General features: G+C 48.2%; 1 protein-coding gene across 1 annotated transcript in view; it reads left to right on the top strand.

Moving 5' to 3' along the window:
- Nucleotides 1-24,991: 24,991 nt before the first annotated feature.
- Nucleotides 24,992-27,209, top strand: part of UNC13D (unc-13 homolog D) — a 297,875-nt gene continuing 295,657 nt past the window's right edge. Inside the window, exon 1 of the mRNA XM_077459688.1 lies at nt 24,992-25,106. The gene's annotated coding sequence lies outside the window, so the exon portion shown is untranslated. The remainder of the gene's footprint in view (nt 25,107-27,209) is intronic.

Genomic DNA, 27,209 nt, shown 5'->3' with positions numbered 1-27,209 from the left:
GCGGAGACGGATGTTGAGTTGGCCTTTCGCCTCTTGCCAGTTCATCCTGACTGCTGCCGTTTGTTGGGTTGTCGGTGGCAGGGTCAGTTTTGTTGACCTATGTTTGCCCATGGGGTGCGCTATTTCTCGTTCTTTTTTTCGAGCAGTTCAGCTCATTTTGGAATGGGCGGTCCGGGATGTCGCAGGCTTGCCATCCGTCATGCATTACTTGGATGATTTTTTGTGTATAGGGCCGGCGGCTAGCCTAGTCTGTGCTTCCCTGTTGGCGACAGTTCAGCAGCTTTTCGATGTTTTTGGGGTCCCGTTGGCTCCCGACAAGACTGAGGGTCCGGCCACTGAGCTGCGTTTTTTGGGGATAGTGATTGATACCATGAGGATGGAGTGCCGTTTGCCTTTGGACAAACTGGAGGGTTTGCAGTTGGAGGTTGCTGGGGCGGTGAGGGTGAAGAAAATGCAGCTGCGGGATTTGCAATCACTTCTGCCAATGGGGCGTGTTTTTTGCAGGTGCTTGGCGGCGGCCACGGCTGGTGTTAAGGCGCCGCATCATTTTGCCAGGTTGGGGCGGGAGCATAGAGCAGATTTGAGGGTGTGGGACTCCTTCCTTGCGACTTATAATGGCCGCTCTCTCTGGTTGGGGCAGGTGGTGTCGAATTTTGATATGGAATTGTTCACCGATGCGGCCGGTTCATGTGGCTTTGGGGCTTTTTATCAGGGCCGGTGGAGTGCGGGGGAGTGGCCGGAGGCTTGGAGGGTGGACGGTTTAACTCGCAACTTGGCGGTGTTGGAATTGTTTCCCATCGTGCTAGCGGTTGAGCTGTGGGGCGAGGAGTTCCGGGACCGCCACGTGCGTTTTCATTGTGACAATCTGGGGGTGGTGCAGGCCATCAATAATAACACGGCCTCTTCCCCTCCGGTGGTGCGCTTGTTGCGACACTTGGTTCTAAGGTGTTTATGCATTCATTGTTTTGTGACTGCTGTGCATGTTCCGGGGGTTGATAATTCAGTGGCTGATGCGTTGTCTCGTTTCCAGTGGGACAGATTTCGTCAACTGGCTCCGGAGGCGGAGGTGAGCGCGATTCCTTGCCCGGATTGGTTATGGGACATCGTGTTGCCACAGCCCAGATGTTGATTCGCAGATCGGTTTCCGAGGCTACTTGGAGAGCGTACAGCAAGGTTTGGCTGGAATGGGGTGCCTTGATGCGGGAAGTGGGGGATTGTGCTCTAGATGAGGACAGGGTTCATGTGCTGCTATATTTTGTGGGTAGGAATTTCGAAAGTGGGGTGTCGGCATCCCATATGTCCAAAAAATTGGGCGCATTGGCCTTCATGTTCCAGTTGGCGGGTCAGCGGGATGCTACTAAGGCGTTCATGGTCCGGCGCGCCATGCGTGGATATCGCTCAAGTCGCACGGCAGCTGACAGGAGGCGCCCGGTTTCTTTTCGGATTTTAGGGGATGTGGTGGCGCAGTTGGGGGACGTTTGTTTTTCACAGTTTGAGAGGGTTTTGTTTTGGGCCGTCTTTGTACTGGCCTTTTTCGGGGCCTTTCGGGTGGCGAGCTGGTGAGTAGGAGCAAGAAGGGGGAAGGTGGTCTGGATGTGGGGGACGTGTTGGTGTGTGACGATACGCTGAGGGTGTTCTTGAGGAGGTCAAAGACCGATCAATTAGGCAAGGGGGCCTGGGTGGAGCTGAGGTCGATTCCGGGTTCTCCCATGTGTCTGGTGGCGGCTGTGGGGGAATTTTGTCGGCTCAGGCCTCCGGTAGGGGGGGTTTTCTTCCAGCACGGGGATGGCACCGCTGTGTCCCGATTTCAGTTTCAAGCGGTGTTCAAGAAATGTTTGGTGGCTGCGGGATTGCCGGCCGCAAATTACTCTTCTCATTCGTTCCGTATCGGGGCGGCTACAGAGGCGGTTCGGTGGGGTCTGGATGACAGGGTGGTTCAGAGAATCAGTCGCTGGGAGTCAGCGCAGTTTAAATTATATGTACGCCCCCATTTGTTGTGAAATCTTACGTACAGTCGGGCACCGGGGTAGGAGGTTTTTTCCGGTTGTGCATTTTCACCTGTTTTTCCTTTTTTGTCTCTTCCTTTCCTGTTTCTGTTGTAGTGGGGTGGGAGCTGCCACATGACCCCCCTCCCCCCCGCCCCCCCCATCCTATTTCTGTGTTTCTTTTTCTTGCAGATTCAGACTCCTGCCTGGTTTGGATCATGGGACACTCTTACGTCTATTGGGGTGCCAGGATGGCAGATGTCAGAAGAGATGGCAGGCTGTTGGGTTTGTCCAGGGAGGAGGGCACGGTGCGCTGGTTGGGAGTCCCGAGTATGTTGTGGTCCAGGGTGGTGCCCGAAATGCACCGGTACGCCCGATTGGACCGTCCCCCTGATGTGGTCCTTTTGCATGTTGGGGGTAATGATCTGGGTTTGCGATGCGCGCGGGAGTTGGTGCGGGACATCAAATTTGATCTCTTATGGCTACAATCTTCTTTTCCAGACACTATTTTTATATGGTCTGACATTGTGGCCAGGACAGCTTGGCGCTTAGCTCGCTCTGTTGTGGGCCTGAACAGAGCTAGGGTTAAGGTGAACAAAGCGGTGGCCAAGTTCTTTGTGCGGAACGGGGGTTTGGCGGTTCGTCACCGGGATTTGGAGGAAGAGACTTGGCGTTTTTTGCGTGCAGATGGTGTACACCTGAATGGGATTGATCTTTGGCAGCTGGGTTTGCAGGATGGCATTCAGCGGGCGTTTAGGATGTGGAGGGCGACACGCACGTAAGGTTTTCACGTGCGCGTGCTGTGGCATTAGGTCTATGGGGTCTTTGAAGGTGGTGCTAAAAAATAATGGAGGTCTAGGGGAGTTGGGCTCATATGGAGATATGGGTGTCCATTCCCTTAAATGGTAAAGATGGTGCAGAAGGTTGTATCTGGAAGGAAGTTGATGGTTTTTTGTCCCCGAGCTTTCGTAATACGCGGCGGGGGCCTGTTCATGGGTGTACCGATACAACTAGTTGGTTGGAAATGATAATTTACCTTCAAAGACCTCTAGATCAAAAAATGTGTAATACTGAGTTATTTATATATTTGGTTTATAATGTTTTTGTTGTAAAAATGTATTTATATGCATTAAGTTATGTTTTTCTATAAGATTTTTGTATTTTCATATGTTGATAATAATAAAAAAGAAGGCTGCTATGGCCATTCGACTCCAAAGAAGAGAATGTGTCGTCTGGTCAATTATAAGCTATTTACGATAAGAGGGGTTATTGTGATGTTTTGGGGAGCCTCACGAAATAGGCACCTCCCTTAGTCAAGATTGCAAGAAGTTATGCTAAATTGCGTGCCTTGCCATGATTGCGTAGTTGTGCTTAAACGTGTGCTTGCGATGATTGCACAGGATTTTGTCACTGGAGATGTGTTCGTAGTGACTGTGAGAAGTTCGTATTACTACATGTGCTTGCGAAGACTGCAGGAGTTGTGCTTGAATGTGTGTTTGGATGCGTGCTTGCAACGATTGCAAGATGTTATGCCAAGATCCGTGCTTGCAACGATTGCAAGGAGTTATGCTAGGATGCATGCCTGCAGCGATTGCAAGGAGTTACGCCAGAGTGCGTGCCTGCAACGATTGCAAGGAGTTATGGTAGGATGCGTGGTTAGCCAGGTCAAAAAAGACAGAAGTCCATCCAGTCCAACCACAAATTAAACAAACAAAATATTGCACAACCCAACATACCCAAATTCTACACCCACAGCTGATCCAGAGGAAGGCAAAAAACCCCAGCAGAGCATGAGCCAATTTGCTACAGCAGGGGAAAAAACTCCTTCCTGATCCCTCGAGAGGCAATCGGATTTTTCCCTGGATCAACTTTACCTATAAATATAAGTACCCCGTTATATTATGTACATTTAGTAAAGTATCCAGACCTTTTTCCCAAAGCAATCTACAGAGCTAGCCAGAACTGCCTGCTAGCAATGATTGCAATAAGTTTGTACCTGGACATCTGCTTGCAACAATTGCAAGAAGTCTATGTTTGGACGCGTGCTTGCAAGAAGTCTATGCTTGAATGCGTGCTTGCAACGATTGCAAGGAGTCTATGCTTGAATGTGTGCTTGCAGCGATTGCAAGAGGTTCGTACCTGGATATGTGTTTGCAATGATTGCAGGGAGTGTATGCTTGGGTGCGTGCTAGCAGCGATTTGCAAGAAGTTGTTCTTGGGTGTGTATGGAATGAATCCGATATGAATGGTCGTAAGTATGAACGAATCCTATACGAATCGATTGCATGAAATTAATCTGATAAGAACCGGTTGTAGAGTGTATGAAATTAATCTGAAATAAATCAGACCGTGGAGAGTACGAAATGAACCCGGTACGAATCGATGTGCCGATGAGGCGTCTGGAATTGAATCGGGCTGTAGCGTGTACGAAATCAAACTGACACGAATCTTGGTAACTGTATGTAACGAATCCTGATAGGAACCGGTCGTAAAATGTATGAAACTAAACCAACATGCATTAGATTGTGCGACTATCAGGGGGAGTAACAGTGAGCGCGAAGGTTTTTAACAAACGAATCAAAACCCTTGGCTGAACTTCGAAGCACAAAGGATTCGATCTGTAGTGAATGCTGGACTTGGGGGAATGACAGGCAACATGCGAACGATACCTGTAATGCTGAAATGATGGGAGCGAATCAATGCATTGTTGGTATGAGTGGATTTGACTCAAGTGACAATTGTGTGAAATTGTGTGAAATGAATAAGTGAAATGTTTGCCGTGACATAGGCTGACTGCGATAACCGACGTGTCAGACGGCAAGTGACGAATTGAACTGTGGAGCATGTAAAGAAATGAGACCGAGCCAATTGGGGACAAAAACAACTGGGGCACACTGGAACGAATCAGTGCATCTCAGATGCGGCTGATTCGAATCGGGGCACGGTATATGACAGTCAAATTAACAAAATATATGTCATGGCAGAGGCATAAGTCAGTCGTGACGCTACTGCGACTGACGACGAACTGGACTCTGGAGCATGCACTGAAATGAGGCCAAAAGCACTGGGGCACACCGTAACGAATCGGTGCATCACGGATGCAACTGGATTCAAATCGGAGCTTGGTATGTGGCGGTGAAATTATTTTGATTGCCATGACAGAGGCACGAATCATGCCGCTGTTGCGACTGACCATTAATCGTGCATGCTCTGGAGCATGTACAGAAATGTGGCTGAAATACCTGGGGCACGCTGAGACGAATTAGTGCATGACGCGACTGAATTCGTATCGGAGCGTGATACGTGACAGTGAAATGATTTCCCATGACATGAATCAGAGAACGGAAACCTGCGACCGACAATGAATCCTGACTCTGGAGCATGTACTGAAATGAGGCCGTAAACAACTGGGGCACACCGGAACAAATCGGTGCATGACGGATGCGACTGGATTCGAATAGGAGCGCGGTAAGTGACAGTGAAATGAGTGACAAAGTTTGCCATGACAGAGGCACGAATCGGTCGTGCCGCAACTGAGACTGACAACGAACGGGTCTCTGGAGCATGTACTGAAATGAGGCCGAAAAATACCTGGGGCACGCTGGAACGAATTGGTGCATCGTAGATGCGACTGGATTCGTATCGGAACGCGATATGTGACAGTGAAATGATTTCCCACGGAAGAGGCATTAATCGGTGATTCAACAAATGGGACTCTGGAGCATGTACTGAAATGAGGCCGAAAAAACAACTGGGACGAATCAGTGCATTGTGGAATGCGACTGGATTCGAATCGGAGCGCGGTAGGTGAGAGTGAAATGATTTGAAATGATCTGAAATGGTTTGAAATGGTTTGGCCTTGACATGGCACTGACCGGTATCCATCAAATCCACGAGAAACATTGATTAGTCTGTGGAGCATAAAACAGTGAGACACGCCTAAACAAAGCTGTGTCTTTGCGTCGGTGTGAGGTACACAAAAACGAAGACATGTATGGTATGATAATGTTACGAGTAATAGACAGGCGTCGCGGCTGTGTGTAGGGTTTTACGAATGACCCGTAAGTTTGATATCAAGGTTTAGTGACGAGACATTTAACAATGTAGGAAATAACAAGTCAACCGAAAAAACCCTACCTGCGACAGCCGAATCGACGTGTTGTACGTGAATTGCGAAGGGAAACGAGAACCTCGAAAAACTACGAAGCGGTAACTCACGGACGCTAATGAGTTTCGAAGAGTTAGCCTAGTGACGTCGTACCGCGCACAGGATACCGCCAAAGACCACAGGCGAGCGGGCTGGCTATATACCCCCCGGGCTCCTCCCATAAATTCAGACCACCGTACTGGCCTTCCTACATATACACACACATACTGCAGAGGGTCAGTCTGAGGTGGGTTAAGAAAGGGTTAATTAAAGACGGTAGGAAGTTCTCCTTCAGACCTGCTTACTGTCAGCTGAGCTGAAGATGTCAGAGAGGAGTTGTGTGTTTGGAGAGAGAGACACAGCGGCCTGCTCATCAGAAAGGGGCACAGATAATGAAAAAAATACACCCACACCCCCTAAGCTAGTAGGAGCGGCAAAGCGGGGGGCAAGTAATTCTGATTTTTTTTTTGTTTTAATTCTGCACTGACTGTCTTTGAAATTGCCCCAGCCCCTGTTCAAATCCAATCCAGGGACAAAACCCGGGGACAGACTTGGTTCAGGGACAGTGCCCTCAATCCGGGGACTGTCCCTGGAAACCGGGGATGTCTGGTCACCCTAATCTATCAGTGCCCATCAGTGCCCACCTATCAGTGCCAATCAGTGCCCACCTGTGCCACCCATAAGTACCCATCAGTGCCACCTATGAGTGCCCATCAGTGCCGTCTGTCAGTGCTCATCAGTGCCATCTATCAGTGCCCCATCAGTGCTGCATACCAGTGCCCCATCAGTGCTGCATACCAGTGCCCATCAGTGTCACCTGTCAGTGCCCATCAGTGCCGCCTATCAATGCCCATCAGTGCTGCATACCAGTGCCACCTATAAATGCCCATCAGTGCCACCTATCAGTGCCCATCATTGCCAACTCATTGGTGCCACCTGATCAGTGCCACCTTATCAGTGCCTATTAGTGCAGCCTCATCAGTGCCCGTTAGTGAAGGAGAAAACTTATTTATTTACAACATTTTATAAGAGAAAGAAAAAAGTTTTTTTTTTCAAAAGTTTTGGTCTTTTTTTATTTGTTGCGCAAAAAATAAAAATGTCAGCAGTGATCAAATACCACCAAAAGAAAGCTCTATTTGTGGGAACAAAATGACCTGGGCAGGAAGGGGTGAAAGTGCTTCAGGAGCGATCCAGGATGAGGGGACGGCCGTTGGTTTCTGGCCATCCCCTCTCGATCGCTCCTGGTGAATGAGAAGCTTCCTCCCACTGTGTATTGTATACACAGGCAGGGAGGAAGTGATGTTATTTTCCTCGGGGCGGTCTTTTTGACCGGACTACGAGGAGAAGACTAAAAGTAAGTGCACCAAACACTACACTAACACATAGGTACACATAGGTACACAAACCCCCCCCAGTCACAGTGTCACTGATTGCATTGATCATTTATTTACTGATCACTGCATTCAGTGTCAGCTGTAAAAGTAAAAACTGTCAGGGCAGTTAGGTTTAACCCCCTGATTGCCCCTGGAGTTAACCCTTTCACCCCCTTTTGCCAGTGTCACTAAGCGATAATTTTTCTGATCGCTGCATTAGTGTCGCTAGTGTCGCTAGGTAGCTGTTTTTTTTTTAGGTTCACCGCCAGGTTTTTATAGTGCTAGGTACCCCGATTACTACCCAATAATGGTTTTAACCCCCTGGTTGCCCCTAATTAACCCTTTCACCCCCTTTTGCCAGTGTCACTAAGCGATCATTTTTCTGATCGCTGCATTAGTGTCGCTAGTGTCGCTAGGTAGCGAGTTATTTTTTTAGGTTCACCGCCAGGTTTTTATAGCGCTAGGTACCCCGATATACTACCCAATAATGGTTTTATCCCCCTGATTGCCCCTAGTTAACCCTTTCACCCCCTTTTGCCAGTGTCACTAAGCGATCGTTTTTCTAATCGCTGCATTAGTGTCACTGGTGCCGCTAAGTAGCTAGTTATTTTTTTAGGCTCACTGCCAGGTTTTTATAGCGCTAGGTACCCCCATATACTACCCAATAATGGTTTTAACCCCCTGATTGCCCCTAGTTAACCCTTTCACCCCCTTTTGCCAGTGTCACGTTTAACCCCCTGATTTCCCCTAGTTAACCATTTCACCCCCTTTTCACCAGCAATCACCGTATAAGTGTCACTGGTGACGCTGGTTAGCCAGTTAGTTATTTAGGTTCCCCGTCAGGTTTTTATATAGCGCCAGGGACCCCCATATACTACCTAATAAAAATCTGAACCCCCTGATTGCCCCTAGTTAACCCTTTCACCAGTGATCACCGTATAAGTGTTACGGGTGACTCTGGTTAGTTAGTTTGCTTTTTATAGCATCAGGGCACCCACCATTTATTACCCAATAAAGGTTTAACCCCCTGATCACCCGGCGGGTGATATCAATTAGGTTTTAGGGTCAGGGTCTGCGTCACTCCAGGCAGTGCTAGGTTAGTGCCAGTACCACTAACACCCACGTGCAAAGCATAAACCTCCCGTAGTGGTATAGAATCTGAACAGATCAATATCTGATCTGATCAGATCTATACTAGCGTCCCCAGCAGTTTAGGGTTCAAAAAAAACGCATTGTTAGCGGGATCAGCCCAGATACCTGCTAGCACCTGCGTTTTGCCCCTCCGCCCAGCCCACCCAAGTGCAGTATCGATCGATCACTGTCACTTACAAAACACTAAACACATAACTACAGCGATCGCAGAGTCAGGCCTGATCCCTGCGATCGCTAACAGTTTTTTTGGTAGCGTTTTATATTTAAATCCGGAAGGCAGTGCTTGGTTTTCGTGGTCCAGTACATGGCTAGGCTCCCAAAAAGTCCCCCACATGTGGTATCCCCGTACTCGGGAGAAGCAGCAGAATTTATTTTGGGGTGTAATTTGACTTATGCCCATAGCATGTGTGAGCAATATATCATTTAGTGACAACTTTGTGCAAAAAAAAATTTGTAATATTGCTGCAACTTGTGGCAAAAAATAAAATATTTCATGGACTCAACATGCCTCTCAGTAAATAGCTTGGGGTGTCTACTTTCCAAAATGGGGTCATTTGGGGGTGTTTTGTGTTATTTTGGCATTTTATGGCCTTCGAAACTGTGATAGGTAGTGAGGAGTGAAATCAAAAATTTGCACCCTTAGAAACCCTGAAGGCAGTGATTGGTTTTCGGGGTGCCGTACACAGCTAGACTCCCAAAAAGTCCCACATATGTGGTATCCCCATACTCAGGAGAAGTAGCAGAATATATTTTGTTGTGCAATTCCACATATAACTACGGCATGTGTGAGCAATATATCATTTAGTGACAACTTTTTGTAAACTTTCTTTTTTTTTTTTTTTGTGTCATTATTCAATCACTTGGGACAAAAAAAAAAAAAATATTCAATGGACTCAACATGCCTCTCAGCAATTTCCTTGGGGTGTCTACTTTCCAAAATGGGGTCATTTGGGGGGGTTTGTACTGCCCTGCCATTTTAGCACCTCAAGAAATGAGATAGGCAGTCATAAATTAAAAGCTGTGTAAATTCCAGAAAATTTACTCTAGTTTGTAGACGCTATAACTTTTGCGCAAACCAATAAATATATACGCTTATTGACATTTTTTTTACTAAAGACATGTGGCTGAATAAATTTTGCCCTAAATGTATGACTAAAATTTAGTTTATTCGATTTTTCTTATAACAAAAAGTAGAAAATATCTTTTTTTCTCAAAATTTTCGGTCTTTTTCCATTTATATTGCAAAAAATAAAAATCGCTGAGGCAATCAAATACCACCAAAAGAAAGCTCTATTTGTGGGAAGAAAAGGACGCAAATTTCGTTTGGGTACAACATTGCATGACCGTGCAATTACCAGTTAAAGCAGTGCAGTGCGAAATTGTAAAAAGACCTCTGGTCCTTAGGCTGTTAATTGGTCCGGGGCTGAAGTGGTTAATAATAAAATTGTGAAAAATAATAAAATAATACAATTCTGACACTGTCCATTGTTCTCCTGACACCACCCACTGCCCTGATGACATCCTCCACTGGCCCCCAAAATCTTTGCTGTGCACCCCGATGTCAGGATTTTAGTCTGAGAACCTCCTGAGCCAATGAGCTTCTCCAATAAAAACCGGACACGGGGAGACACTGGCCAGAGCCGACACTGACGCTATTTCTAATCCTGACTTTGCTGAGCACTTCAACATCACAGCCTGAAGTATAATATGGAGAGATGGAAATGCAGTATAGAGAACAGACGTCCGTTATATAAAACCAAATCCTTCTTCACACCCCTCCCCCACCCCTCTCCTGTCAGCTGATTCCTATATGTAGAGGGGAAATGCTTTCTTTCATAACCCCTCCCCCACTCCCATTGATTTTAAGCTGAGTTCACTGTCAAGAGGAGAAGTGTTGACCTGACCCCTCCCCCAGTAAAGAGAACACCTGTTGAAGTAAAGCCGCGTACACACGTAGCCGTCTGTCCGACGTACTTAGTCCGTCGGACTTTCCGAACGGGCTACTTGCCCACACACGGCACTTTTTCAGCGGACTAATACGGCGTACTAAGTCCGCCGTACTATCCGCCCTACTTTTGAAATGAACGGACTCGCCCACACACGCGGAGGAAAGTCCGCTCATTTCGAGCGGGTCTCCAGGTAGGCGGGGCCCGCGAAGGAGACGTCGCTGGCCCCGCCGCCTGGTATGGACTTAAAGAGGAACCCCAACGCCGAAAAAAATCGGCGTGGGGGTCCCCCCAAGTCCACAACAGACCCTTGTCCGAGCACGCTACCCGGCCGCCCCCCCCTCCTGAGCCGTACCAGGCCGCGTGCCCTCAACATGGGGGGTGCCTTGGGGAAGGGGGGGCCGCGCGGCCCCCCCACCCCAAAGCACCTTGTCCCCATGTTGATGAGGACAAGGGCCTCTTCCCGACAACCCTGGCCGTTGGTTGTCGGGGTCTGCGGGCGGGGAGCTTATCGGAATCCGGGAGCCCCCTTTAATAAGGGGGCCCCCGGATACCGGCCCCCCACCCTATGTGAATGAGTATGGGGTACAATGTACCCCTACCCATTCACCTGTAAAATAAAAGTACAAAAAAAACACAACACACGAGATAAAAATACTTTATTGCACAGCTCCGGGGGTCTTCCGTCTTCGGGGGTCTTCTCGCCAGACTCCTCCGCTATCTTCTTGTAGCTCTTTTGCTAGCGGAGGAGTCCGGCTTTCTTCCTCGCCGCCGGCCTCTTCTTCCGACTTCGGGGGTCTTGTCCCCCTCTTCGGTTCTTCTGCCGGGCCACCGCGCCTTCTTCTAGCTCTTTTACAGGCAGTGGCCCGGTCTTCTGTCGCCGCCGCCGCCTTCCGTTCTTCTCTTCTTCTTCTTCAGATGTTGCCTCGCCGAGTCCTCCGCTCACAATGACAGGGAATGGGCAAGCGTCGACTTATATAGGGACAAGGGGCGGGGTCTTCGGTGGATGTCACAACCAACGGCCAGGGTTGTCGGGAAGAGGCCCTTGTCCTCATCAACATGGGGACAAGGTGCTTTGGGGTGGGGGGGCCGCGCGGCCCCCCCTTCCCCAAGGCACCCCCATGTTGAGGGCACGCGGCCTGGTACGGCTCAGGAGGGGGGGCGCTCGCTCGCCCCCCCCTTCCTGGCCGGCGTGCTCGGACAAGGGTCTGGTGTGGACTTGGGGGGGACCCCCACGCCGATTTTTTTCGGTGTTGGGGTTCCCCTTTAAGTCCATACCAGGCGGTGGGGCCAGCAACGTCTCCTTCGCGGGCCCCGCCTATCTGGAGACCCGCTCGAAATGAGCGGACTTTTCTCCGGGTGGGAAAAGTCTGCTCATTTCAAAAGTACGGCGGACTGGCATACACACGGCCGGATTGTCCGCCGAAACGCGAGTCCGGCGTGAAGATTGGAGTGCAACACGGCATTCTAAGTCCGCCGTACTTTCGGGTCAAAAAAGTATGCCGGAGGCTACACACGGGGGGATTGTCCGGCGGACTTGAGTTTGCTGGACCTTTCCACCCGCTTGTTTGATCGTGTGTACGCGGCATTAGGCAGCATGTAGGCCTAAGTAAACCAAATCTCACCCAACAGGGCAGATTTAAAAAATGTAAAAAATATTAAAACATGAAATTGTAAAAAAAAAAAAAATTAAATAAAACACCTCCCCCCCCCAAAAAATAAAAAATAATTGTTAAAAATAATTATGAAAAAAATTAATTGTAAATAATAATTAAAAATAAAATGGTTAAAAAAAATGACACGGTCCATTGCCCTATTGAAATGATACACTTTTCTCAAAAAATATATATATATTTTTTCAAAAACAAATAATTTTTGAAAAAAAAAGGCAGCATGTAGGCCTAAGTAAACCAAATCTCACTCAACAGGGCTGATTAAAAAAATAAAAAAAATATTAAAACACTACATTGTAAAAAAAAAAAAGAAAAATTGTAAATAATACTAAAAAGTTAAATAAAAATTACTGACACCGTCTACACCTGTCCCCTAAAAAAAATAATAATAAAATAAAACATTGTTAAAAATAATTATGAAAAAAAAAAGAAATTGTAAATAATAATTAAAAATAAAATGGTTAAAAATGACACGGTCCATTGCCCTATTGAATGATACACTGCCCTAACCCCCTCAGCTGACACATTCCCTCGGCGTGCCTTCTGGGTATAACGGCTCCGGCAGAGCCGCAATATCGTCAAGTTTTCTTCCCGGCAGGGTCTGGCGTCTGCCAGACTTTCAGCCAAGAATCCCCGGAGCGCATGCGACTCTGAAGTCAGCAGCTCATTGCGAGGGGAATATCTCCTAAACCGTAAAGGTTTAGGAGATATTCTTTTTACCTACAGGTAAGTCTTATAGGCTTACCTGTAGGTCAAAGTTAAAAATGTAACTATACAACCGCTTTATGAGTGTTGACCTGACCCTCCCCCATTCTTTATAGACTTTAGAAAGAAACATCTGTTGAAGTAATGCCTCGTACACACGATCAAACAATTCGGTGGAAAAGTCCGGCGGACTCAAGTCCGCCGGACAATCCCCCCGTGTGTAGACTCCGGCTGACTTTTTTTTACCCAAAAGTCCGGCGGACTAAGAAAGTATTTTTGCACTCCAATTTGTCCGCCGGACTCACATTTCGGCAGACAATCCGGCCGTGTGTGTGCCAGTCCGCCGTACCTTTGAAATGAACTGACTTTTCCAGCCCGGATAAAAGTCTGCTCATTTTGAGCGTGTCTCCAGGTAGCCGGGGCCAGCGAAGGAGGCGTCGCTGGCCCCGTCACCTGTTATGGACTTAAAGGGGAACCCCTACGTCGGAAAATCGGCGTAGGGGTCCCCCTAGGTCCCCATTAGACCCTTATCCGAGCACGCTACCCGGCCGGCCAGGAAAGGGGGTAGGGACGAACGAGCGCCCCCCATGGGGGGGGGTGCCTTGGGGAAGGGGGGGGCTGTCGCTGTCTTCTGTTCTTCTCTTCTTCTCTTCAGATGTTGCCTCGTCGCTGCCTCCGCTCACAATGGCAGGGACATGGAGCGCAGTGACTTATATAGGGACATCGCTGGATGATGTCTCCGCCCATTATGATGTCACAGTCGATGTCCCTATATAAGTCGCCGCTCGCCGCGTCCCTGCCATTGTGAGCGGAGGCAGCGACGAGGCAACATCTGAAAAGAAGATGAGAAGAACAGAAGATGGCGACAGCGGCGACAAAAGACCGGGCCACCACCTGTAAAAGAGCTAGAAGAAGGCGCAGTGGCCCGGCAAGAAGAACCGAAGAGGGGGACAAGATCCCCGAAGAGGGGGACAAGACCCCTGAAGTCGGAAGAAGAGGGTGGCGGCGAAGAAGAAAGCCGGGCTCCTCTGCTAGTAAAAGAGCTAGCAGAAGATAGCGGAGGAGTCCGGCGAGAAGACCCCCGAAGACGGACAGAAGACCCCCGGAGCGATGCAATAAACTATTTTAACCCTTGTGTGTTGTGTTTTTTTTTTTACAGGCGAATGGGTAGGGGTACATTGTACCCCATACTCATTCACATAGGGTGGGGGGCAGGTATCCGGGGGCCCCCTTATTAAAGGGGGCTCCCGGATTCCGATAAACCCCCCGCCCGCAGACCCTGATAACCAATGGCCAGGGTTGTCGGGAAGAGGCCCTTGTCCTCATCAACATGTGGACAGGGTGCTTTGGGGGGGGGGGCCTGGTACGGCTCAGGAGGGGGGGGGGGGCGCTCGCTCGTCCCCACCCCCTTTCCTGGCCGGCCGGGTAGCAGGCTTGGATAAGGGTCTGATATGGACCTAGGGGGGACCCCCACGCTGATTTTTCGGCGTAGGTATTCCCCTTTAAGTCCATAACAGGTGACGGGGCCAGCGATGCCTCCTTCGCTGGCCCGGGCTACCTGGAGACGTGCTCAAAATGAGCGGACTTTCCTCCGCCTGTGTGAGCAAGTCCGTTCATTTGAAAAGTGCGTCTGATAGCCCGGCGGACTTAGTACGCCGTATTAGTCCGCTGAAAAAGTGCCGTGTGTGGGCAAGTAGCTCGTTCGGAAAGTCCGGCGGACAGTCCGGCGGTAAGTCCGCCAGACTAATTCCGCCGGATAGTCTGCTACGTGTGTACGCAGCATAAGACAGCATGTAGGCCTAAGTAACAACATCTCACCAAAGACCCAACAGGGCTAATTGAATAACTTATGAAAAATTAAATTTGAAAAAAAAAATTGTCAATAATAATACCAAAGTAAAATAAAAATTACTGACATTGTCCACACCTTCCCCATAAAAATAAATAAAAAAGAAAATTGTTAAAAATAATTATGGAAAAAATAAGAAATTGTAAATAATAATAAAAAATGAATTTTTTTTTATTTTTTTTTAAATGACACGGTCCATTACCTTACACTGTCCTAACCCCCTCCCCCAAAAGCATTGTGAAAAAATGACCAATAATAAATAATAAAAAAAAAACATAAAAAACAAAACAAAAATTTAAATAATTTAGACACTGTCCATTGCTGTACTGACACTGTTGACTTCCCTAATGATGCCCTCCCCTTCCAGAAGAACTGTGAAAACATTTAATAAAGAGCAACGTCATACACTGACATCTAGTGATGGACGAACTTCCGACGGGACGTTTCGTGAACGCGGACCGCAAACCGATAGTTCGCAAACCGGAACGTTCGCAGCGGGTGCCATTGACTTCAATGGAAGGCGAATTTTGCAAATCTACAGGTCAAATTTGCAGCCTCAAAATAATTACCAGCTGTGCAAACATAGTCCCACCACATGGCCAATGACATAACACATGCATGAGGTGAATCTGTTATCGACAACTACAAGCATTCTTTTTTTATATGTGAAATTGTGACAATTCAGGACTGTGGAGCGCATGAAGGCAATGGAGGAGAGGGAAGGTCAGGGTAGGCAAAGAAGAGGGTGCAGGAGATGATCACCAGCAGCTTAACATACAGCAATGACACCTGCACCATGATAGAGTGATCTGACACCAGCACCGTGATAGAGAGCACTGACATCAGCAGCGTGACATAAAGCACTGACACCAGCACCGTGATATACAGCACTGACACCAGCACCGTGATATACAGCACTGACATCAGCAGCGTGACATACAGCAATGACACCTGCACCGTGATAGAGTGATCTGACACCAGCACCGTGATAGAGAGCACTGACACCAGCACCGTGATATACAGCACTGACACCTGCACCGTAAGCAGCCCCAGGAGGAAGTCAGCATAGCACAGGGATGGTGGGAGCCCCACATAATGAGCATAGCACAGGGATGGTGGGTGCCCCTCATAATATGCACAGCAGCGGTACAGCCCCAGGAGGAAGTCAGCACAGCACCGGGATGGTGGGAGCCCCTCATAATAAGCAACCCCAGGAGGATGTCAGCATAGCACAGGGATGGTGGCAGCCCCTCATAATGAGCATAGCACAGGGATGGTGGGAGCCCCTCATAATGAGCATAGCACAGGGACGGTGGGAGCCCCTCATAATGAGCTTAGCACAGGGACGGTGGGAGCCCCTCATAATATGCACAGCAGAGGTACAGCCCCAGGAGGAAGTCAGCACAGCACAGTGATGGTGGGAGCCCCTAATAATAAGCAGCCCCAGGAGGATGTCAGCATAGCACAGGGATGGTGGGAGCCCCTCATAATAAGCAGCCCCAGGAAGAAGTCAGCACAGGGATGGTGGGGGCCCCTACTAATGAGCATAGCACAGGGATGGTGTGAGCCCCTCATAATGAGCATAGCACAGGGATGGTGGGAGCCCCTCATAATATGCACAGCAGAGGTATAGCCTCAGGAGGAAGTCAGCACAGCACAGGGATGGTGGGAGCCCCTCATAATAAGCAGCCCCAGGAGGATGTCAGCATAGCACAGGGATGGTGGGAGCCCCTCATAATAAGCAGCCCCAGGAGGAAGTCAGCACAGCACAGGGATGGTGGGAGCCCCTCATAATGAGCATAGCACAGGGATGGTGGGAGCCCCTCATAATAGGCACAGCAGAGGTACAGCCCCAGGAGGAAGTCAGCACAGCACAGGGATGGTGGGAGCCCCTCATAATAAGCAGCCCTAGGAGGATGTCAGCATAACACAGGGATGGTGGGAGCCCCTCATAATAAGCAGCCCCAGGAAGAAGTCAGCACAGGGATGGTGGGAGCCCCTCATAATGAGCATAGCACAGGGATGGTGTGAGCCCCTCATAATGAGCATAGCACAGGGATGGTGGGAGCCCCTCATAATATGCACAGCAGAGGTACAGCCTCAGGAGGAAGTCAGCACAGCACAGGGATGGTGAATTTTACAAACCTACAGGTCATATTTGCAGCCACAAAATAATTACTAGCTGTGCATGAGGTGAATCTGGGATTGACGACTACAAGCATTCTTTTTTTATATGTGAAATTCTGAAAATTCAGGAATCTTGAGACAATGGAGGCGAGGGAAGGTGAGGGTGGGCAAAGAAGAGGGTGCAGGAGATGATTACCAGCACCAGCACCGTGATATAGAGCACTGACACCTGCACCGTGATAGAGTGATCTGACACCAACACCGTGACATAACACATGTATGAGGTGAATCTGGGATCGACAACTACAAGCATTCTATTTTTATATGTGAAATTCTGAAAATTCAGGAATCTTGAGACAATGTAGGCGAGGGAAGGTCAGGGTAGGCAAAGAAGAGGGTGCAGGAGATGATCACCAGCACCAGCACCGTGATATAGAGCACTGACACCTGCACCGTGATAGAGTGATCTGACACCAGCACCGTGACATAACACATGTATGAGGTGAATCTGGGATCGACAACTACAAGCATTTTTTTTTTATATGTGAAATTCTGAAAATTCAGGAATCTTGAGACAATGGAGGCGAGGGAAGGTCAGGGTAGGCAAAGAAGAGGGTGCAGGAGATGATCACCAGCACCGTGATATAGAGCACTGACACCTGCACCGTGATAGAGTGATCTGACACCAACACCGTGACATAACACATGTATGAGGTGAATCTGGGATCGACAACTACAAGCATTCTTTTTTTTATATGTGAAATTCTGAAAATTCTGAAATCTTGAGACAATGGAGGCGAGGGAAGGTCAGGGTAGGCAAAGAAGAGGGTGAAGGAGATGATCACCAGCACCAGCACCGTGATATAGAGCACTGACACCTGCACCGTGATAGAGTGACCTGACACCAGCACCGTGACATAACACATGTATGAGGTGAATCTGGGATCGACAACTACAAGCATTATTTTTTTATATGTGAAATTCTGAAAATTCAGGAATCTTGAGACAATGTAGGCGAGGGAAGGTGAGGGTAGGCAAAGAATAGGGTGCAGGAGATGATCACCAGCACCGTGATATAGAGCACTGACACCTGCACCGCGATAGAGTGATCTGACACCAGCACCGTGACATAACACATGTATGAGGTGAATCTAGGATCGACAACTACAAGCATTCTTTTTTTTATATGTGAAATTCTGAAAATTCTGAAATCTTGAGACAATGGAGGCGAGGGAAGGTCAGGGTAGGCAAAGAAGAGGGTGCAGGAGATGATCACAAGAACCAGCACCATGATATAGAGCACTGAAACCTGCACCGTGATAGAGTGATATGACACCAGCACCGTGACATAACACATGTATGAGGTGAATCTGGGATCGACAACTACAAGCATTCTTTTTTTATATGTGAAATCCTGAAAATTCAGGAATCTTGAGACAATGGAGGTGAGGGAAGGTGAGGATAGGCAAAGAAGAGGGTGCAGGAGATGATCACCAGCACCAGCACCGTGATATATTGCACTGACACCTGCACCACGATAGAGTGACCTGATACCAGCACCGTGACATAACACATGTATGAGGTAAATCTGGGATCGACAACTACAAGCATTCTTTTTTTATATGTGAAATTCAGAAAATTCATGAACATTGAGACAATGGAGGCGAGGGAAGGCCAGGGTAGGCAAAGAAGAGGGTGCAGGAGATGACCACCAGCACCAGCACCGCGATATAGAGCACTGACACCTGCACCGTGATAGAGTGATCTGACACCAGCACCGTGACATAACATATGTATGAGGTGAATCTGGGATCGACAACTACAAGCATTCTTTTTTTATATGTGAAATTCAGAAAATTCAGGAATCTTGAGACAATGTAGGCGAGGGAAGGTGAGGGTAGGCAAAGAAGAGGGTGCAGGAGATGATCACCAGCACCAGCACCGTGATATAGAGCACTGACACCTGCACCGTGATAGAGTGATCTGACACCTTCACCATGATAGAGAGCACTAACAGCAGCACTGATACCAGCAACTTGCTGCTGGGCCCCAAAAATATGACACCGCTCAACCTCTTCAAACAGGAGGGTACGGGCATATAGTACGGTGTGCTTTTTTTGGACAAGGAAGTGAGCCAAATGAAGAAAGGTTGTGTGCTCAATTAAAAAAATCGTTTATAGACATATACATGGTCTACTGGTCACATGTGTTGAATTCCTCGAGATCCATGCCTCATTCATTTTTAGAAATGTGAGATAGTTAACACTGTCGTGAGCTAGGCGAGTATGCTTATCGGTCACGATCCCCCCTGCTGCGCTGACCGTCCTTTCGGACAGGACACTGGACGAGGGGGAAGCCAACAGTTCGATTGCAAATTGGGCAAGCTCTGGCCAGAGGTCAAGCCTGCCCACCCAGTAGTCCAGGGGTTCATCACTCCTCAGAGCGTCCACATCGGCCGTTAACCCGATGTAGTCGGACACCTGACGGTCTAGGCATTCCCTGATGCTGGATCCAGATGACACCTGTCGATGGGTCGGCTGAAAGAATGACCTCATATCAGAAGTCACCAACACATCTTCAAACCGGCCTCTTCGTGCAGGCGCTGTTGGATTGGTACCCGCAACTCCTTCTCTGGGAGTGGGAATTTCTCCTCTGCCAGCACACGCAAAAGCAGAATGAAGCATTTCTCGAAGCAAGGCCTGGAAGTGCTCCATTCTGACAGCCCTCTGTGACAGCGGTAACATTTCCGCCATTTTGTGTTTGTACCGGGGGTCTAAGTACGTTGCCACCCAGTACTGGTCCTTGACCCTTATGCTTTTTTTTATGGGGGTCCCTATTAAAACACTGGAGTATGAAGGCCCCCATTTGCACTAAACTGGAAGCGGTGTGGTGGCCTGGCTCCTGCTCATCATCCAGGATAATGTCGTCCTCTTTATTCTCCTCTCCCCATCCACGCACAACAGGGATCCCAGAAAGGTTTAAAGCATGCTCTTCTTGCTCCTCCTCATCCGCCCCGGCACTATCCTCCTCTGACTCCTCTTCAGACTCCTGTTGTTCACTTGTCTCAGATAGAGTAGCCCCCCCTGGGAATTCATCCAGCATTGCGACTTCCTCATCTTCCCGCTCCTGCTCCTCCACAGCTTGATCAATGACACAACGCAATGCATGCTCCATAAAGAAGGCATAAGGTACCATGTCACTGATGGCGCCATGGCTGCGACTGACCAGTTTGGTGATCTCCTCAAATGGCCGCAGAAGTCTGCATGCGTCGCGCATGAGCAGCCACTGGCGCGGTGAAAAATAACCCAGCTCCCCAGAACCTGTTCTGCCGCAGAGTTCATACAGGTAGACGTTAACTGCACGTTTCTGCTGGAGCAGCCTATCAAGCATATAGAAGGTTGAGTTCCATCGCATCGGGCAATCGCAAATAAGACGTCTGACCGGCAGATTGTGTCACCGCTGAATGTCAGCAAGGCGAGCCAAGGCGAGCCAAGGCGAGCCATGGCCGTGTAAGATCTTCTGAAATGGGCTGAGATTTGGACCCCAGGGTATTTGACAACGAATCGCTGCACGACCAAGTTTAAGACGTGTGCCATGCATGGCACGTGCGTAATTTTGCCCTGTTTCAATGCGCTAAGCAGATTGGCACCATTGTCACACACCACTTTACCAACTGTCAAATTGAGCGGTGTTAGCCAACTGATCTGCCTGTGAACGCAAAGCTGAAAGGAGTGCCGGGCCAGTGTGGCTCTTGGCTTCCAGGCACAACAGACGCAGCACGGCACGGCAACGTCTCACCTGGCATGTCGAATATGTTCTGGGGAGCTTGGGCGGCGCAGCGGAAGAGACGCTAGCAGCGGAAAAGGAGGAGTCAGCCAAGGAGGAGAGGAAGGAGGATGGAGTAGGAGGAGGAGGAGAAGAAGAGCCAGGCCTGCATGCAACCCGTGGCGGTAAAACCAAATCTACACGGATGCCACTGGTTACATGCTTGACAGCCGTCAGAAGGTTCACCCAGTGGGCAGTAAAAGTGATATACCTTCCCTGCCCGCGTTTGCTAGACCACTTGTCTGTGGTCAGATGTATCTTGGCACCGACACTGTGTGCCAGAGATACATTCACTTGCCGCTGAACATGGCCATATAGCTCTGGGATGCCCCTCTGTGAGAAATACTTCCTTCCTGGGACCTTCCATTGTGGTGTTCCAATGGCCACCAATTTTCGAAAGGCCTCCGAGTCCACCAGTTAATATGGCCGTAGTTGGTGGGCTATCAGTTCTGACAAGCCAGCCGTCAACCATTGGGCAAGAGGGTTATCCAGGGTCATCATTTTTTTACGCTCGAACATTAGGGCGACGGAAGCCTGCCTTTTTGCAGAAAAACGTGAGCTTGGCATGATGGAAGGTGGAGTAAAGGACAATTGTGAGGAGAGAGGAGAAGGAGAAGTAGAAGACGAGGCTGGACGGTGAGAGCCTGGAGTGTGGCTTTGTGTGTTCCGTTGCTCCCACTGGGCTCGGTGATAGCTGCTCATGTGCCTTCTTAAGGCGGTCGTCCCTAGGTGAGTGTTGGGCTTACCGCGAGTAATGCGTTGACTGCAAAGATTGCAGATGGCAACACTATTGTCAGCAGTGGACACGTTAAAAAAAGCCCACACTGCGGAGCCATGTGCCGGCGTCCTAGGAGCGCCAGATGTGACCGTACATGGTCGATGACTCGCTCCTGATACATTAGCAGTCTGCTTTGTCCCTCCTGTGCAATGTAAGTTATTCCTGCTTCTCCTCCCTATCTCCTGGTCCATATCTCCCTCTGAACTCCCCTCCTCTTCCTCTCTTGTGGGCACCCACGTGACATCACTAGACACGTCATCATCAGTGTCACCTTCCCCACCGCTATAAGTAGAGATCTCGGAGTAGGCAGCAACACCGGGGACCAACCTCCTCATTGGGCTGATCTGGGTACTGTCGTCAGACTGCTGAGTGGCGGTTCTTGCTACCTCCTCTTCCTGATCCAATGCCAAGAGTGGCTGCGCATCAGAAATGTCTTGCTATGGATCGAAAAATAATTCCTGTGACTCAAGCGGAAGGTATGTGGTGGTGGTGGTGGTGGTGGTGTTGTTGGTGGTAGTGTCTTTGGGGGTGCACATAGCAGAGAGTGAAGAAGAGGGTGCAGATCGAGAGGATGAGGAGGGTGCAGAAGAGTAAGGCTGAGTGAGCCACTCAACCAAGTCTGGTGCGTCCTTTAAAGTAATTGAACGCACCTTCTGTAACTTCCCACTTTGGCTCAAGCCTGTTGCTCCTGCCCTACCCCTACCACCCCTGCGGAAGGGCCTGCCTCTTCCTCTGCCTGTCATTTTTTAAATGACCCTGTGACAAAACTCTCAGTCCCTATACTGATAAAGGACTGCTGCAGTATAGGGCAGCAGTCAGCAGTAGTGCACCTCAACCCTATATATCGTGGACCTATACCAGTCCTTAAGGAATAGCAGACTGTACCTCACTCAACCCTATGTACTGTAGTACCCTATACCTTACCAGTCCTTATAAGGACCTTTGTGGAACTAGTAGGTTGTGAATGATTAGCAGACTGTACCTCAGTCCCTATACTAATAAAGGACTGCTGCAGTATAGGGCAGCAGTCAGCAGTAGTGTACCTCAACCCCATATATTGTGGACCTATACCAGTCCTTAAGGAATAGCAGACTGTACCTCACTCAACCCTATGTACTGTAGTACCCTATACCTTACCAGTCCTTATAAGGACCTTTGTGGAACTAGTAGGCTGTGAATGATTAGCAGACTGTACCTCAGTCCCTATACTGATAAAGGACTACTGCATCAGAAGGGCAGCAGTCAGCAGTAGTGCACCTCAACCCTTTATATTGTGGACCTATACCAGTCCTTAAGGAATAGCAGACTGTACCTCACTCAACCCTATGTACTGTAGTACCCTATACCTTACCAGTCCTTATAAGGACCTTTGTGGAAATAGTAGGTTGTGAATGATTAGCAGACTGTACCTCAGTCCCTATACTCATAAAGGACTACTGCAGCAGAAGGGCAGCAGTCAAGTATAATATTCTTTCTATATTTGGAAGAAAGAATATTATACGTGTACAAGCCTATTACCATACCAGTCCTGAAAAGAACCTTTGTGGACCTAATAGTAACAGCTACTGATTAAACTGACTGTCCCTCACTGCCACACACAGCTTCCTGCCTGTCCCTATTTAAACTGACAAAACACAGGCTGCTGGAACAATAACTTGAATAGCACTCAAAACTATATCCTGTACTACTTTACCATACCAGTCCTGAAAAGGACTTTTGTGGCCCCAATAGTAACAGCTAATGATTAAACTGAATGTCCCTGCTGCACACAGTGTCCTGTCCCTCTCTCTACACTGACAAAAGACAGGCTGCTGCAACAATCACTAGCACAGCAGTGCCTCAAACCTATATCCTGAACTACACCTAACACCTAAACCATGATACCAGTCCTTAAAAGAACTTTTGTGGACCTAATAGCTAGCGATTTGGGTCACTGCAGTCTCTCCCTGCTCTACACAGCAACCTCTCCCTATAGTGACAGAAGAAAGAATGTAAAATGGCCACCAGATCGGGTCTATTTATAAGTTAGGGGGAATTTCCAAGTGTCCATGTGCTGTAATGTCTCAATTGGCTGTCCTGTACCCCATCATGGATGTGTCATCATAGGTCAACGTTCTTTTACACAGTAAACACGGAAGTCCGCCGTGCGAACGGCGGCAATAGTCCGCCGATCAGGAGGACCGCGAACAGCCAAAATTCACCGCGAACCGACCGCCGGGCGAACCGTTCGGCCATCTCTAGTGAGGAGCAACCCTGCTTTAAAACCAAGGTGCTGCATAAGATTCTATATATATCATTTTAACCCCTTGGCACTGGTCACACACAAATATGCGGTCATGTGGTTTATGACACACTCTCATTGGCCCGATTTGCCATGCGATTTGACCTGTCAAATCACATGCTAAATTGGAGCCTATTGCCAGAAATGACACGTCTGAATCGGTGCGGCGCTGACTTTGCGGCCGTCTCCCAAACTGTACTATTTTTGCCTGAACCTGCACAGATGTCTGTCAAATCGCCCCCCAAGTCAGACTGAAATGCTGGTTTGAAATTGTGTGAGTTCATCTGAACTTGCACGATTCAAAAACCTATCCTCAGTGTAACTGTGGGCTTAGGGTCCTTTCATACAGGCGGTCCGTTAGGTCCATCTCCACTCACTGTGCTGAGAGGGACCTGTCAGAGTCCCGTTCTCCTCTATGGGGAGATCGGATGAAACTAGACCGCTTGTCCGGTTTCATCCAATCCCATCTGATCCGATGGAAAATAGGGTCACCATCCGTTTGCATTTCATGAAGAGGGTCAGTTTGGATAGCAGTGGGTGTCAGTGGACATGTCACTGCTGACATCCGCTGCTCCATAGGAGGGAATGGAGGCCCTGATCAGGTCCGCCTGAAAAACTGACAGACGGACCTGATTGGATCGCCCCCCGTGTGAAGGGGGCCTTACTGATTCTAACTTTGTAGCTGTTTAGCAAAGCACAAATTAGGCCCCTTTCACACATGCGGACAGTATGTCCGTATTTCATCCATCCATTTGCGGATGATATACGGACATACATGCATTCCTATGGGATAGCGGGTGTCTTCGGATAAACAGCTATTGTCCGCCTCCGCAATTGTCCGATTCTGCAGACAGAGGAAAATCCTATTTTTCTATCCGTTTGCAGAGCGGATCGGATGAACATGGACAGACGGTCCGTGCTCATCCGATCCCCATAGAGGAGAGCGGAGAGCTGACAGGGCGGTCCCTGCACAGTGTGCAGAGACCACCCTGTCCAGCGCCGGCTCAGCGGGGACAACGGAGCGATCCCCGCTGAGCAAGCGGATCATTACTGATCCGTCCTGTGTGAAAGGGGCCTTACAGTTACTCCCTGTCTGATCATTCAGCTAATTATGTCAAACCTCCAGTCCGCAGAGACAAATTTTCATGTTTGGTAATAAAGGTCCACATCTCATGGCTTCCAGGCAGCTGTGTCATGCGAGTTCATCTGCTGTGCTCAAGGCCAAAGTCCACATCAGTTTACAAGCCGCAGAGACAACACGCCAGGTAAGATTTTTACAGCATTCTAATTTATTTTCTACATTCTTACTGAAATAACACAATCTGTCCCAGTAATGAGAATTTAAGGCACATAAAACATCTAATATCCATAGATATGCCTCTAGATAGTACTAGCTCATACAATCAGAGTGCTCATGGGACTTATAAAGGGTACGTATCATTCCATAAAATTCATACATATTTTATTTAGCACATGCAACATATAAACATTTCGCCAATGGTACATAGATCAATGATTCACAATGGTATGAAACAATATACAGGCAGTCCCCTACTTACAAACGGAGGGAGACAACAGGAAGTGAGAGGAAATCTACCTCTAGGAAGGGAAATTCTCTCCTGTAAGAGTTAATATGGGAAAAAGGTGTCTCCACTGATGCTTTATCACCAGTCTTTGTTTCTACAGAATAAAATGGTGGTCCTTGCAATACTTTTTTTTCACACCATATTTGCGCAGCAGTCTTACAAGCGAACTTTTTTTGTAAAAAATTTACTTTTTTGAATAAAAAAATAAGACAGCAGTAAAATTAGCCCATTTTTTTTATACTGTGAAAGATAATATTACGCCAAGTAAATTGATACCCAACATGCCATGCTTCAAAATTGCGCCCCTGCTCGTGGAATGGCGACAAACATTTACCCTAAAAATCTCCATAGGCGATGTTTAAAAAATTCTACAGGTTGCATATTTTGCGTTACAGAGGAGCTCCAGAGCCAGAATTATTGCTCTCACTCTACCGATCACGGCGATACCTCACATGTGTGGTTTGAACACAGTTTCATATGCACTGCGCTACTCACATATGCGTTCGCTTTTGCACGCGCGCTCGGCGGGACGGGGCGCGCTTAAAGCATTTTTTTTATTATTATTATTTATTTTACCTTTTATTTTTACACTGTTTAAAAAAAATGTCACTTTTATTCCTATTACAAGGAATGTAAACATCCCTTGTAATAGAAAAAACACAGCAAGTCCTCTTAAATCTGAGATCTGAGGTCAAAAAGTCCTCAGATCTCATATTTAGACTAAAAAAAATAAAAAATAAAATGTAATTTTAAAAAATTGTTTAAAAAAATTGGCCCTTTAAGAGCTGTGGGCGGAAGTGACGTTTTGACATCGCTTCCGCCCAGCAATTGTATGGGGACAGGTGGGGGCTATCTTCCCCTCACTCGTCTCCATATTGAACAAGCAGTAGGACGCAATCGCCTCAGGCACTGGATCGCGGCACTGATAAAAGTGATCTCGCTGCGAATCTGCCCCAGGGACCACTTTTGTCTTGTAGCGGACCGCCCGCTGAAGAAGAGGATACCGGGGTTAAACCATTTGCAGCCTGTCCATAATAGGATGACCACATTTAAAAACTGCCATTCAGGGACACCCCCCACCTTCCCAAAGAAGGATGATTTTATTACTTTTTTTGCCAATTTTTGGAAAAACAAACAGTGGTTACCAGTTTAGTCAGGTGGTATACAATGTGCAGATTTTAAAAATGATAATTTTTATCAGGAGCAGTGATTTTAATGATGCTTAAATTGCAACATTAAAAAACAAAAATTTCCTTTAAGTATTGCGGTTGGGGTCAAGGGCCTCTTCCCCGTAACCCTGGCCGATGGTTGTGGGGGTATATGGGCAGAGGGTTTATTGGAACCTGGAAACCCCCTTTAACAGAGGGGCCCCATATCCTGCCCCCCATTTAAATGAGTATGGGATACGTTCCCCAAAAAAGTGTAAAAAAGTAATAAAAACACAGTTTTTGACAATTCCTTTATTAAAACAAAACAAAACAGTGTCCCCCCATGTCAATTTATCATCAATCACGCCGCCCACCCCACCCCCCTAAAAAAAAATGCTCCACCGTCCATGAAGGCTGGCCACCTACTGCTGCCATTTGATAGTTGTTATATAGATAAGGGCGGGGCCACCTGGTAACTTCACCTGGTGGCAGTGCCCCCTTGTGATGTCCCAGACCAGTGCGTGCTGGGTCGATGACGCCACAAGGGGCGGTGCCACAGGTGACTTTGCCAGGTGGTCCCGCCTGTTACCTATCCAAGAACTGTCAAACAGCAGAGCCTGCAGTAGGCAGCCAG

Source organism: Lithobates pipiens, unplaced genomic scaffold, assembly GCF_037356315.1.
Source record: "Lithobates pipiens isolate NorthernLeopardFrog02 unplaced genomic scaffold, aLitPip1_a1.2 Scaffold_28, whole genome shotgun sequence".
NCBI lineage: Eukaryota > Metazoa > Chordata > Amphibia > Anura > Ranidae > Lithobates > Lithobates pipiens.
This window is presented reverse-complemented; position numbering and strand designations above follow the sequence as displayed.